Here is a 13,420-nt window from a genome sequence, read left to right as displayed (position 1 = left end):
ACCCCTGTGAATGATACTATGATAATATAATATACTGTTGAACCTCTGTGAATGATAATATAATATACTGTTGAACCCCTGTGAATGATAATATGATAATATAAAATACTGTTGAACCTCTGTGAATGATAATATAATATACTGTTGAACCTCTGTGAATGATAATATAATATACTGTTGAACCTCTGTGAATGATACTATGATAATATAATATACTGTTGAACCTCTGTGAATGATAATATGATAATATAATATACTGTAGAACCTCTGTGAATGATAATATGATAATATAATATACTGTAGAACCCCTGTGAATGATAATATGATAATATAATATACTGTTGAACCTCTGTGAATGATAATATAATATACTGTTGAACCTCTGTGAATGATAATATAATATACTGTTGAACCTCTGTGAATGATAGTATGATAATATAATATACTGTTGAACCTCTGTGAATGATAATATGATAATATAATATACTGTAGAACCTCTGTGAATGATACTATGATAATATAATATACTGTTGAACCCCTGTGAATGATAATATAATATACTGTTGAACCTCTGTGAATGATAATATAATATACTGTTGAACCTCTGTGAATGATAATATAATATACTGTAGAACCTCTGTGAATGATAATATAATATACTGTTGAACCTCTGTGAATGATAATATAATATACTGTTGAACCTCTGTGAATGATAATATGATAATATAATATACTGTTGAACCTCTGTGAATGATAATATAATATACTGTTGAACCCCTGTGAATGATAATATAATATACTGTTGAACCTCTGTGAATGATAATATGATAATATAATATACTGTTGAACCCCTGTGAATGATACTATGATAATATAATATACTGTTGAACCTCTGTGAATGATAATATGATAATATAATATACTGTAGAACCCCTGTGAATGATAATATGATAATATAATATACTGTTGAACCCCTGTGAATGATAATATGATAATATAATATACTGTAGAACCTCTGTGAATGATAATATGATAATATAATATACTGTTGAACCCCTGTGAATGATAATATAATATACTGTTGAACCCCTGTGAATGATAATATGATAATATAATATACTGTTGAACCCCTGTGAATGATAATATAATATACTGTAGAACCTCTGTGAATGATAATATGATAATATAATATACTTTAGAACCTCTGTGAATGATAATATGATAATATAATATACTGTTGAACCCCTGTGAATGATAATATAATATACTGTTGAACCCCTGTGAATGATACTATGATAATATAATATACTGTTGAACCCCTGTGAATGATAATATATAATATACTGTTGAACCCCTGTGAATGATAATATGATAATATAATATACTGTTGAACCTCTGTGAATGATAATATAATATACTATAGAACCTCTGTGAATGATAATATGATAATATAATATACTGTAGAACCTCTGTGAATGATAATATGATAATATAATATACTGTTGAACCTCTGTGAATGATAATATGATAATATAATATACTGTAGAACCTCTGTGAATGATACTATGATAATATAATATACTGTAGAACCTCTGTGAATGATAATATGATAATATAATATACTGTTGAACCTCTGTGAATGAATATATGATAATATAATATACTGTAGAACCTCTGTGAATGATAATATGATAATATAATATACTGTAGAACCTCTGTGAATGATAATATGATAATATAATATACTTTAGAACCCCTGTGAATGATACTATGATAATATAATATACTGTTGAACCTCTGTGAATGATAATATAATATACTGTTGAACCCCTGTGAATGATAATATGATAATATAAAATACTGTTGAACCTCTGTGAATGATAATATAATATACTGTTGAACCTCTGTGAATGATAATATAATATACTGTTGAACCTCTGTGAATGATACTATGATAATATAATATACTGTTGAACCTCTGTGAATGATAATATGATAATATAATATACTGTAGAACCTCTGTGAATGATAATATGATAATATAATATACTGTAGAACCCCTGTGAATGATAATATGATAATATAATATACTGTTGAACCTCTGTGAATGATAATATAATATACTGTTGAACCTCTGTGAATGATAATATAATATACTGTTGAACCTCTGTGAATGATAGTATGATAATATAATATACTGTTGAACCTCTGTGAATGATAATATGATAATATAATATACTGTAGAACCTCTGTGAATGATACTATGATAATATAATATACTGTTGAACCCCTGTGAATGATAATATAATATACTGTTGAACCTCTGTGAATGATAATATAATATACTGTTGAACCTCTGTGAATGATAATATAATATACTGTAGAACCTCTGTGAATGATAATATAATATACTGTTGAACCTCTGTGAATGATAATATAATATACTGTTGAACCTCTGTGAATGATAATATGATAATATAATATACTGTTGAACCTCTGTGAATGATAATATAATATACTGTTGAACCCCTGTGAATGATAATATAATATACTGTTGAACCTCTGTGAATGATAATATGATAATATAATATACTGTTGAACCCCTGTGAATGATACTATGATAATATAATATACTGTTGAACCTCTGTGAATGATAATATGATAATATAATATACTGTAGAACCCCTGTGAATGATAATATGATAATATAATATACTGTTGAACCCCTGTGAATGATAATATGATAATATAATATACTGTAGAACCTCTGTGAATGATAATATGATAATATAATATACTGTTGAACCCCTGTGAATGATAATATAATATACTGTTGAACCCCTGTGAATGATAATATGATAATATAATATACTGTTGAACCCCTGTGAATGATAATATAATATACTGTAGAACCTCTGTGAATGATAATATGATAATATAATATACTTTAGAACCTCTGTGAATGATAATATGATAATATAATATACTGTTGAACCCCTGTGAATGATAATATAATATACTGTTGAACCCCTGTGAATGATACTATGATAATATAATATACTGTTGAACCCCTGTGAATGATAATATATAATATACTGTTGAACCCCTGTGAATGATAATATGATAATATAATATACTGTTGAACCTCTGTGAATGATAATATAATATACTATAGAACCTCTGTGAATGATAATATGATAATATAATATACTGTAGAACCTCTGTGAATGATAATATGATAATATAATATACTGTTGAACCTCTGTGAATGATAATATGATAATATAATATACTGTAGAACCTCTGTGAATGATACTATGATAATATAATATACTGTAGAACCTCTGTGAATGATAATATGATAATATAATATACTGTTGAACCTCTGTGAATGAATATATGATAATATAATATACTGTAGAACCTCTGTGAATGATAATATGATAATATAATATACTGTAGAACCTCTGTGAATGATAATATGATAATATAATATACTTTAGAACCCCTGTGAATGATAATATGATAATATAATATGCTGTTGAACCTCTGTGAATGATAATATGATAATATAATATACTGTTGAACCTCTGTGAATGATAATATAATATAATATACTGTTGAACCTCTGTGAATGATACTATGATAATATAATATACTGTTGAACCCCTGTGAATGATAATATGATAATATAATATACTGTTGAACGCCTGTGAATGATAATATGATAATATAATATACTGTAGAACCTCTGTGAATGATACTATGATAATATAATATACTGTAGAACCTCTGTGAATGATACTATGATAATATAATATACTGTAGAACCTCTGTGAATGATACTATGATAATATAATATACTGTTGAACCTCTGTGAATGATACTATGATAATATAATATACTGTAGAACCTCTGTGAATGATACTATGATAATATAATATACTGTTGAACCTCTGTGAATGATAATATGATAATATAATACACTGTTGAACCCCTGTGAATGATAGTATGATAATATAATATACTGTTGAACCTCTGTGAATGATAATATGATAATATAATATACTGCTGAACACCTGTGAATGATACTATGATAATATAATATACTGTAGAACCTCTGTGAATGATAATATAATATACTGTTGAACCTCTGTGAATGATAATATGATAATATAATATACTGTTGAACCTCTGTGAATGATAATATAATATACTGTTGAACCTCTGTGAATGATAATATGATAATATAATATACTGTTGAACCTCTGTGAATGATAATATAATATACTGTTGAACCTCTGTGAATGATAATTTGATAATATAATATCCTGTTGAACCTCTGTGAATTGTCTTTGAATACACTCTTACTACACATAACTAGTGTCCTAATCATTTATTCCTGACAAGTTTATACACTGCTCAAAAAAATAAAGGGAACACTAAAATAACACATCCTAGTGTAACATCCTGTCTTCATCCGAAGAGGAGGAGCAAGGATTCGACCAAAATGCAGCGAGGTGTGATGACATATTGAAATTTATTTAAAGACGAAGACGAACACGAAAAACACTTGGAAAATTACAAAATAACAAAACGACGTAGACAGACCTGAACATGGAACTTACATAACTACACGAAGAACTCACGAACAGGAACAGACTACATCAAACAACGAACAACCGAAACAGTCCCGTGTGGTGCGCAGACACAGACACGGAAGACAATCACCCACAAACAAACAGTGTGAACAGCCAACCTATATATGGTTCTCAATCAGAGGAAACGTCAAACACCTGTCCCTGATTGAGAACCATATAAGGCTAATTACAAGTGACCTAAACATAGAAACACAAAACATAGAATGCCCACCCCAACTCACGCCCTGACCGACTAAACACATACAAAAATAACATAAAACAGGTCAGGAACGTGACACCTAGATCTGAATGAATGAAATATTCTTATTAAATACTTTTTTTTTTTACATAGTTGAATGTGCTGACAACAAAATCACACAAAAATTATCAATGGAAATCAAATTTATCAACCCATGGAGGTCTGGATTTGGAGTCACAATCAAAATTAAAGTGGAAAACCACACTACAGGCTGATCCAACTTTGATATAATGTCCTTAAAACAAGTCTAAATGAGGTTCAGTAGTGTGTGTGTCCTCCATGTGCCTGAATGACCTCCCTACAACGCCTGGGCATGCTCCTGATGAGGTGGCGGATGGTCTCCTGAGGGATCTCCTCCCAAACCTGGACTAAAGCATCCGCCAACTCCGGGACAGTCTGTGGTGCAACGTGGCGTTGGTGGATGGAGCGAGACATGATGTCCCAGATGTGCTCAATTGGATTCAGGTCTGGGGAACAAGTCCATAGCATCAATGCCTTCCTCTTGCAGGAACTGCTGACACACTCCAGCCACATGAGGTCTAGCATTGTCTTGCATTAGGAGGAACCCAGGGCCAACCGCACCAGCATATGGTCTCACAAGGGGTCTGAGGATCTCAACTCGGTACCTAATGGCAGTCAGGCAACCTCTGGCGAGCACATGGAGGGCTGTGCGGCCCCCCAAAGAAATGCCACCCCACACCATGACTGACCCTCCGCCAAACCGGTCATGCTGGAGGATGTTGCAGGCAGCAGAACGTTCTCCACGGCGTCTCCAGACTCTGTCACGTCTGTCACATGTGCTCAGTGTGAACCTGCTTTCATCTGTGAAGAGCACAGGGCGCCAGTGGCGAATTTGCCAATCTTGGTGTTCTCTGGCAAATGCCAAACATCCTGCACGGTGTTGGGCTGTAAGCACAACCCCCACCTGTGGACGTCGGGCCCTCATACCACCCTCATGGAGTCTGTTTCTGATCGTTTGAGCAGACACATGCACATTTGTGGCCTGCTGGAGGTCATTTTGCAGGGCTCTGGCAGTGCTCCTCCTTGCACAAAGGCGGAGGTAGCGGTCCTGCTGCTGGGTTGTTGCCCTCCTACGGCCTCCTCCACGTCTCCTGATGTACTGGCCTGCCTCCTGGTAGCGCCTCCATGCTCTGGACACTACGCTGACAGACACAGCAAACCTTCTTCCCACAGCTCGCATTGATGTGCCATCTTGGATGAGCTGCACTACCTGAGCCACTTGTGTGGGTTGTAGACTCCGTCTCATGCTACCACTAGAGTGAAAGCACCGCCAGCATTCAAAAGTGACCAAAACATCAGCCAGGAAGCATAGGACCTGAGAAGTGGTCTGTGGTCACCACCTGCAGAACCACTCCTTTATTGGGGATGTGTTGCTAATTGCCTATAATTTCCACCTGTTGTCTATTCCATTTGCTCAACAGCATGTGAAATTTATTGTCAATCAGTGTTGCTTCCTAAGTGGACAGTTTGATTTCACAGAAGTGTGATTGACTTTGAGTTACATTGTGTTGTTTAAGTGTTCCCTTTATTTTTTTGAGCAGTGTATTTTATGCAATTTTGATATAATATATATATTGTGTACTTATGAATTTGACTTAGCAAAGGGTTTGTAGGTATCACGCTCTGACCTTAGTTATCTTTGTTTTCTTTATTTATTTTGGTTAGGTCAGGGTGTGACGAGGGTGGTATGTGTGTTTTTGTTTTGTCTAGGGTTTTTGTATGTCAAGGTGTGTGTGTGTAGTCTAGACATATGTAGGTCTATGGTGGCCTAGATTGGTTCCCAATCAGAGGCAGCTGTTTATCGTTGTCTCTGATTGGGGATCCTATTTAGGTTGCCATTTTCCAGTTTGGTTGGTGGGTTATTGTCTATGTGAAGTTGCATGTCTGCACTCTTTGTTTATAGCAGTCACGTTCGTTTTGTTATTTTGTTCGTTTGTTTAGTGTTCTTTGTGTTTTGTCGTCTTGTATTAAAAATATGTCTTCACGCTGCGCTTTGGTCTCCTCCATTCAACGAACGTGACAGAATAACCCACCAAACAAGGACCAAGCAGTGTGAATGGGAGGAACAGCGTTAGGTGGAAAAATGGACCCGGGAGAAGGATAAGTGGGTAACAACCTGGGAGGAGATAGAGAGGTGGTCGATCATCCAGAGAGAGTGCCAGTGCCCGATGGAACAGTGCGAGGAGGGATACAGGAGAATGGAGGAACGGCGACGATATAAGGGTACACGGCTAGCACGGAAGCCCGAGAGGCAGCCCCAATAATTTTTTGGGGGGGGAGGCACACGAGGAGATTGGCTAAGTCAGGTAGGAGACCTGAGCCAACTCCTCGTGCTTACCGTGGGGAGCGTGTTACTGGTCAGGCACCGTGTTATGCAGAGATGCGCACGGTGTCTCCAGTACGCTATTCTAGCCCGGTGCGCTCTATTCCAGCTCCTCGCATTGGCCGAGCTAGAATGGGCATCCAGCCAGGTAGGAGATTGGCGTCTCAGCGCTCCTGGTTTCCAGTGTACCTCCTTGGACCAGGATATCCTGCGCCGGCTCTGCGTACTGTGAGTCTGCACTGCTTCCTGTGCCAGCGCCCTGCATTTGCAGGGCAAGTATAAACATCCAGCCAGGACGGGTTGTGTCAGCTCTACACTCCAGACCTCCAGTACGCCTCCACAGCCCAGTACTCCCTGTGCCTGCTCCCCGCACTCACCCTGAGGTGTGTCTCCCCAGCCCAGTACCACCAGTGCCGGCACCATGCACCAGGCCTACAGTGCGCCTCGCCAGTCCAGAGCGTCCGGCGACAGTACCCAGTCCAGAGCGTCCGGCGACAGTCTACAGACCGGAACCTCCTACGACGGGCCGCAGACCGGAACCTCCTACGACCGGCCGCAGACCGGAACCTCCTACGACGGGCCGCAGACCGGAACCTCCTACGACTGAACGCAGTCCGGAACCTACCACGACGGGTCACAGTCCGGAATCTACCACGACGGGTCACAGTCCGGAACCTACCACGACGGGTTTCATCCGCCTGAGTCGCCCTTCAGTCAGGAGCCGCCTGAGCCGCCCTCCTGTCCAGCGTCGCCTGAGCCGTCCGTCTGTCCAGCGCCGCCTGAGCCGTCCGCCAGTCAGGAGCCGCCAGAGCCGCCCGCCAGTCAGGAGCCGCCAGAGCCGTCCGCCAGTCAGGAGCCGCCAGAGCCGCCCGCCAGTCAGGAGCCGCCAGAGCCGTCCGCCAGTCAGGAGCTGCCAGAGCCGCCCACCAGTCAGGAGCCGCCAGAGCCGCCCGCCAGTCAGGAGCCGCCAGAGCCGTCCGCCAGTCAGGAGCTGCCAGAGCCGCCCACCAGTCAGGAGCCGCCAGAGCCGCCCGCCAGTCAGGAGCTGCCAGAGCCGCCCGCCAGTCAGGAGCTGCCAGAGCCCCCCTTTAGTCCGGAGCCGCCCTTCAGTCCGGAGCCGCCTCTCAGTCCGGAACCGCCCCTCAGTCGGGAGCCGCCCCTCAGTCCGGAGCCGCCCCTCAGTCCGGAGCCGCCCCTCCGTCCGGAGCCGCCCCTCCGTCCGGAGCCGCCCCTCAGTCCGGAGCCGCCCCTCCGTATGTCATGGTATCTCTTCCTCCTAGCTAGGGTTTATAATGGAGACAGACCATATGTCATGGTATCTCTTCCTCCTAGCTAGGGTTTATAATGGAGACAGACCATATGTCATGGTATCTCTTCCTCCTAGCTAGGGTTTATAACGGAGACAGACCATATGTCATGGTATCTCTTCCTCCTAGCTAGGGTTTATAATGGAGACCATATGTCATGGTATCTCTTCCTCCTAGCTAGGGTTTATAATGGAGACAGACCATATGTCATGGTATCTCTTACTCCTAGCTAGGGTTTATAATGGAGACAGACCATATGTCATGGTATCTCTTCCTCCTAGCTAGGGTTTATAATGGAGACAGACCATATGTCATGGTATCTCTTCCTCCTAGCTAGGGTTTATAATGGAGACCATATGTCATGGTATCTCTTCCTCCTAACTAGGGTTTATAATGGAGACAGACCATATGTCATGGTATCTCTTCCTCCTAGCTAGGGTTTATAATGGAGACCATATGTCATGGTATCTCTTCCTCCTAGCTAGGGTTTATAATGGAGACCATATGTCATGGTATCTCTTCCTCCTAGCTAGGGTTTATAATGGAGACCATATGTCATGGTATCTCTTCCTCCTAGCTAGGGTTTATAATGGAGACCATATGTCATGGTATCTCTTCCTCCTAGCTAGGGTTTATAATGGAGACAGACCATATGTCATGGTATCTCTTCCTCCTAGCTAGGGTTTATAATGGAGACAGACCATATGTCATGGTATCTCTTCCTCCTAGCTAGGGTTTATAATGGAGACTATATGTCATGGTATCTCTTCCTCCTAGCTAGGGTTTATAATGGAGACAGACCATATGTCATGGTATCTCTTCCTCCTAGCTAGGGTTTATAATGAGACAGACCATATGTCATGGTATCTCTTCCTCCTAGCTAGGGTTTATAATGGAGACAGACTATATGTCATGGTATCTCTTCCTCCTAGCTAGGGTTTATAATGGAGACAGACCATATGTCATGGTATCTCTTCCTCCTAGCTAGGGTTTATAATGGAGACAGACCATATGTCATGGTATCTCTTCCTCCTAGCTAGGGTTTATAATGGAGACAGACCATATGTCATGGTATCTCTTCCCCCTAGCTAGGGTTTATAATGGAGACAGACCATATGTCATGGTATCTCTTCCTCCTAGCTAGGGTTTATAATGGAGACCATATGTCATGGTATCTCTTCCTCCTAGCTAGGGTTTATAATGGAGACCATATGTCATGGTATCTCTTCCTCCTAGCTAGGGTTTATAATGGAGACCATATGTCATGGTGTCTCTTCCTCCTAACTAGGGTTTATAATGGAGACAGACCATATGTCATGGTATCTCTTCCTCCTAGCTAGGGTTTAAAATGGAGACAGACCATATGTCATGGTATCTCTTCCTCCTAGCTAGGGTTTATAATGGAGACCATATGTCATGGTATCTCTTCCTCCTAGCTAGGGTTTATAATGGAGACAGACCATATGTCATGGTATCTCTTCCTCCTAGCTAGGGTTTATAATGGAGACAGACCATATGTCATGGTATCTCTTCCTCCTAGCTAGGGTTTATAATGGAGACAGACCATATGTCATGGTATCTCTTCCTCCTAGCTAGGGTTTATAATGGAGACCATATGTCATGGTATCTCTTCCTCCGAGCTAGGGTTTATAATGGAGACAGACCATATGTCATGGTATCTCTTCCTCCTAGCTAGGGTTTATAATGGAGACCATATGTCATGGTATCTCTTCCTCCTAGCTAGGGTTTATAATGGAAACCATATGTCATGGTATCTCTCCTCCTAACTAGGGTTTATAATGGAGACAGACCATATGTCATGGTATCTCTTCCTCCTAGCTAGGGTTTATAATGGAGACAGACCATATGTCATGGTATCTCTACCTCCTAGCTAGGGTTTATAATGGAGACCATATGTCATGGTATCTCTTCCTCCTAGCTAGGGTTTATAACGGAGACCATATGCATTGTATCTCTTCCTCCTAGCTAGGGTTTATAATGGAGACCATATGTCATGGTATCTCTTCCTCCTAGCTAGGGTTTATAATAGAGACAGACCATATGTCATGGTATCTCTTCCTCCTAGCTAGGGTTTATAATGGAGACAGACCATATGTCATGGTATCTCTTCCTCCTAGCTAGGGTTTATAATGGAGACCATATGTCATGGTATCTCTTCCTCCTAGCTAGGGTTTATAATGGAGACAGACCATATGTCATGGTATCTCTTCCTCCTAGCTAGGGTTTATAATGGAGACAGACCATATGTCATGGTATCTCTTCCTCCTAGCTAGGGTTTATAATGGAGACCATATGTCATGGTATCTCTTCCTCCTAGCTAGGGTTTATAATGGAGACAGACCATATGTCATGGTATCTCTTCCTCCTAGCTAGGGTTTATAATGGAGACAGACCATATGTCATGGTATCTCTTCCTCCTAGCTAGGGTTTATAATGGAGACAGACCATATGTCATGGTATCTCTTCCTCCTAGCTAGGGTTTATAATGGAGACCATATGTCATGGTATCTCTTCCTCCTAGCTAGGGTTTATAATGGAGACAGACCATATGTCATGGTATCTCTTCCTCCTAGCTAGGGTTTATAATGGAGACCATATGTCATGGTATCTCTTCCTCCTAGCTAGGGTTTATAATGGAGACAGACCATATGTCATGGTATCTCTTCCTCCTAGCTAGGGTTTATAATGGAGACCATATGTCATGGTATCTCTTGCTCCTAGCTAGGGTTTATAATGGAGACAGACCATATGTCATGGTATCTCTTCCCCCTAGCTAGGGTTTGTAACTAGGATACAGTCCTGATAGAGTCCTGACTGGGTTTAAACCTGCATTGATACAGTCCTGATAGAGTCCTGACTGGGATTAAACCTGCATTGATACAGTCCTGACTGAGTTTAAACCTTTATTGATACCGTCCTGATAGAGTCCTGACTGGGTTTAAACCTTCATTAATACAGTCCTGATAGAGTCCTGACTGGGTTTAAACCTGCATTGATACAGTCCTGACTGGGTATAAACCTGCATTGATAGAGTCCTGACTGGGTATAAACCTGCATTGATACAGTCCTGATAGAGTCCTGACTGGGTATAAACCTGCATTGATACAGTCCTGATACAGTCCTGACTGGGTTTAAACCTGCATTGATACAGTCCTGATACAGTCCTGACTGGGTTTAAACCTGCATTGATACAGTCCTGACTGGGTTTAAACCTTCATTGATACAGTCCAGATAGAGTCCTGACTGGATTTAAACCTGCATTGATACAGTCCTGATAGAGTCCTGACTGGGTTTAAACCTTCATTGATACAGTCCAGATAGAGTCCTGACTGGGTTTAAACCTGCATTGATACAGTCCTGATAGAGTCCTGACTGGGTTTAAACCTGCATTGATACAGTCCTGATAGAGTCCTGACTGGGTTTAAACCTTCATTGATACAGTCCAGATAGAGTCCTGACTGGGTTTAAACCTGCATTGATACAGTCCTGATAGAGTCCTGACTGGGTTTAAACCTGCATTGATACAGTCCTGATAGAGTCCTGACTGGGTTTAAACCTGCATTGATACAGTCCTGATAGAGTCCTGACTGGGTTTAAACCTGCATTGATACAGTCCTGATACAGTCCTGACTGGGTTTAAACCTGCATTGATACAGTCCTGATAGAGTCCTGACTGGGTTTAAACCTGCATTGATACAGTCCTGATAGAGTCCTGACTGGGTATAAACCTGCATTGATACAGTCATGATAGAGTCCTGACTGGGTTTAAACCTGCATTGATACAGTCCTGATACAGTCCTGACTGGGTTTAAACCTGCATTGATACAGTCCTGATAGAGTCCTGACTGGGTATAAACCTGCATTGATACAGTCCTGATAGAGTCCTGACTGGGTTTAAACCTGCATTGATACAGTCCTGATACAGTCCTGACTGGGTTTAAACCTGCATTGATACAGTCCTGATAGAGTCCTGACTGGGTTTAAACCTGCATTGATACAGTCCTGACTGGGTTTAAACCTGCATTGATACAGTCCTGATACAGTCCTGACTGGGTTTAAACCTGCATTGATACAGTCCTGATAGAGTCCTGACTGGGTTTAAACCTGCATTGATACAGTCCTGATAGAGTCCTGACTGGGTTTAAACCTGCATTGATACAGTCCTGATAGAGTCCTGACTGGGTTTAAACCTGCATTGATACAGTCCTGATAGAGTCCTGACTGGGTTTAAACCTGCATTGATACAGTCCTGATACAGTCCTGACTGGGTTTAAACCTGCATTGATACAGTCCTGATAGAGTCCTGACTGGGTTTAAACCTGCATTGATACAGTCCTGACTGGGTTTAAACCTGCATTGATACAGTCCTGATACAGTCCTGACTGGGTTTAAACCTGCATTGATACAGTCCTGATAGAGTCCTGACTGGGTTTAAACCTGCATTGATACAGTCCTGATAGAGTCCTGACTGGGTTTAAACCTGCATTGATACAGTCCTGATACAGTCCTGACTGGGTTTAAACCTGCATTGATACAGTCCTGATAGAGTCCTGACTGGGTTTAAACCTGCATTGATACAGTCCTGATACAGTCCTGACTGGGTTTAAACCTGCATTGATACAGTCCTGATAGAGTCCTGACTGGGTTTAAACCTGCATTGATACAGTCCTGACTGGGTTTAAACCTGCATTGATACAGTCCTGATACAGTCCTGACTGGGTTTAAACCTGCATTGATACAGTCCTGATAGAGTCCTGATTGGGTTTAAACCTGCATTGATACAGTCCTCATAGAGTCCTGACTGGGTTTAAACCTGCATTGATACAGTCCTGATACAGTCCTGACTGGG

Source organism: Salvelinus fontinalis, unplaced genomic scaffold, assembly GCF_029448725.1.
Source record: "Salvelinus fontinalis isolate EN_2023a unplaced genomic scaffold, ASM2944872v1 scaffold_0008, whole genome shotgun sequence".
NCBI classification, from domain to species: domain Eukaryota; kingdom Metazoa; phylum Chordata; class Actinopteri; order Salmoniformes; family Salmonidae; genus Salvelinus; species Salvelinus fontinalis.
Note: the sequence above shows the minus strand (reverse complement) of the source record.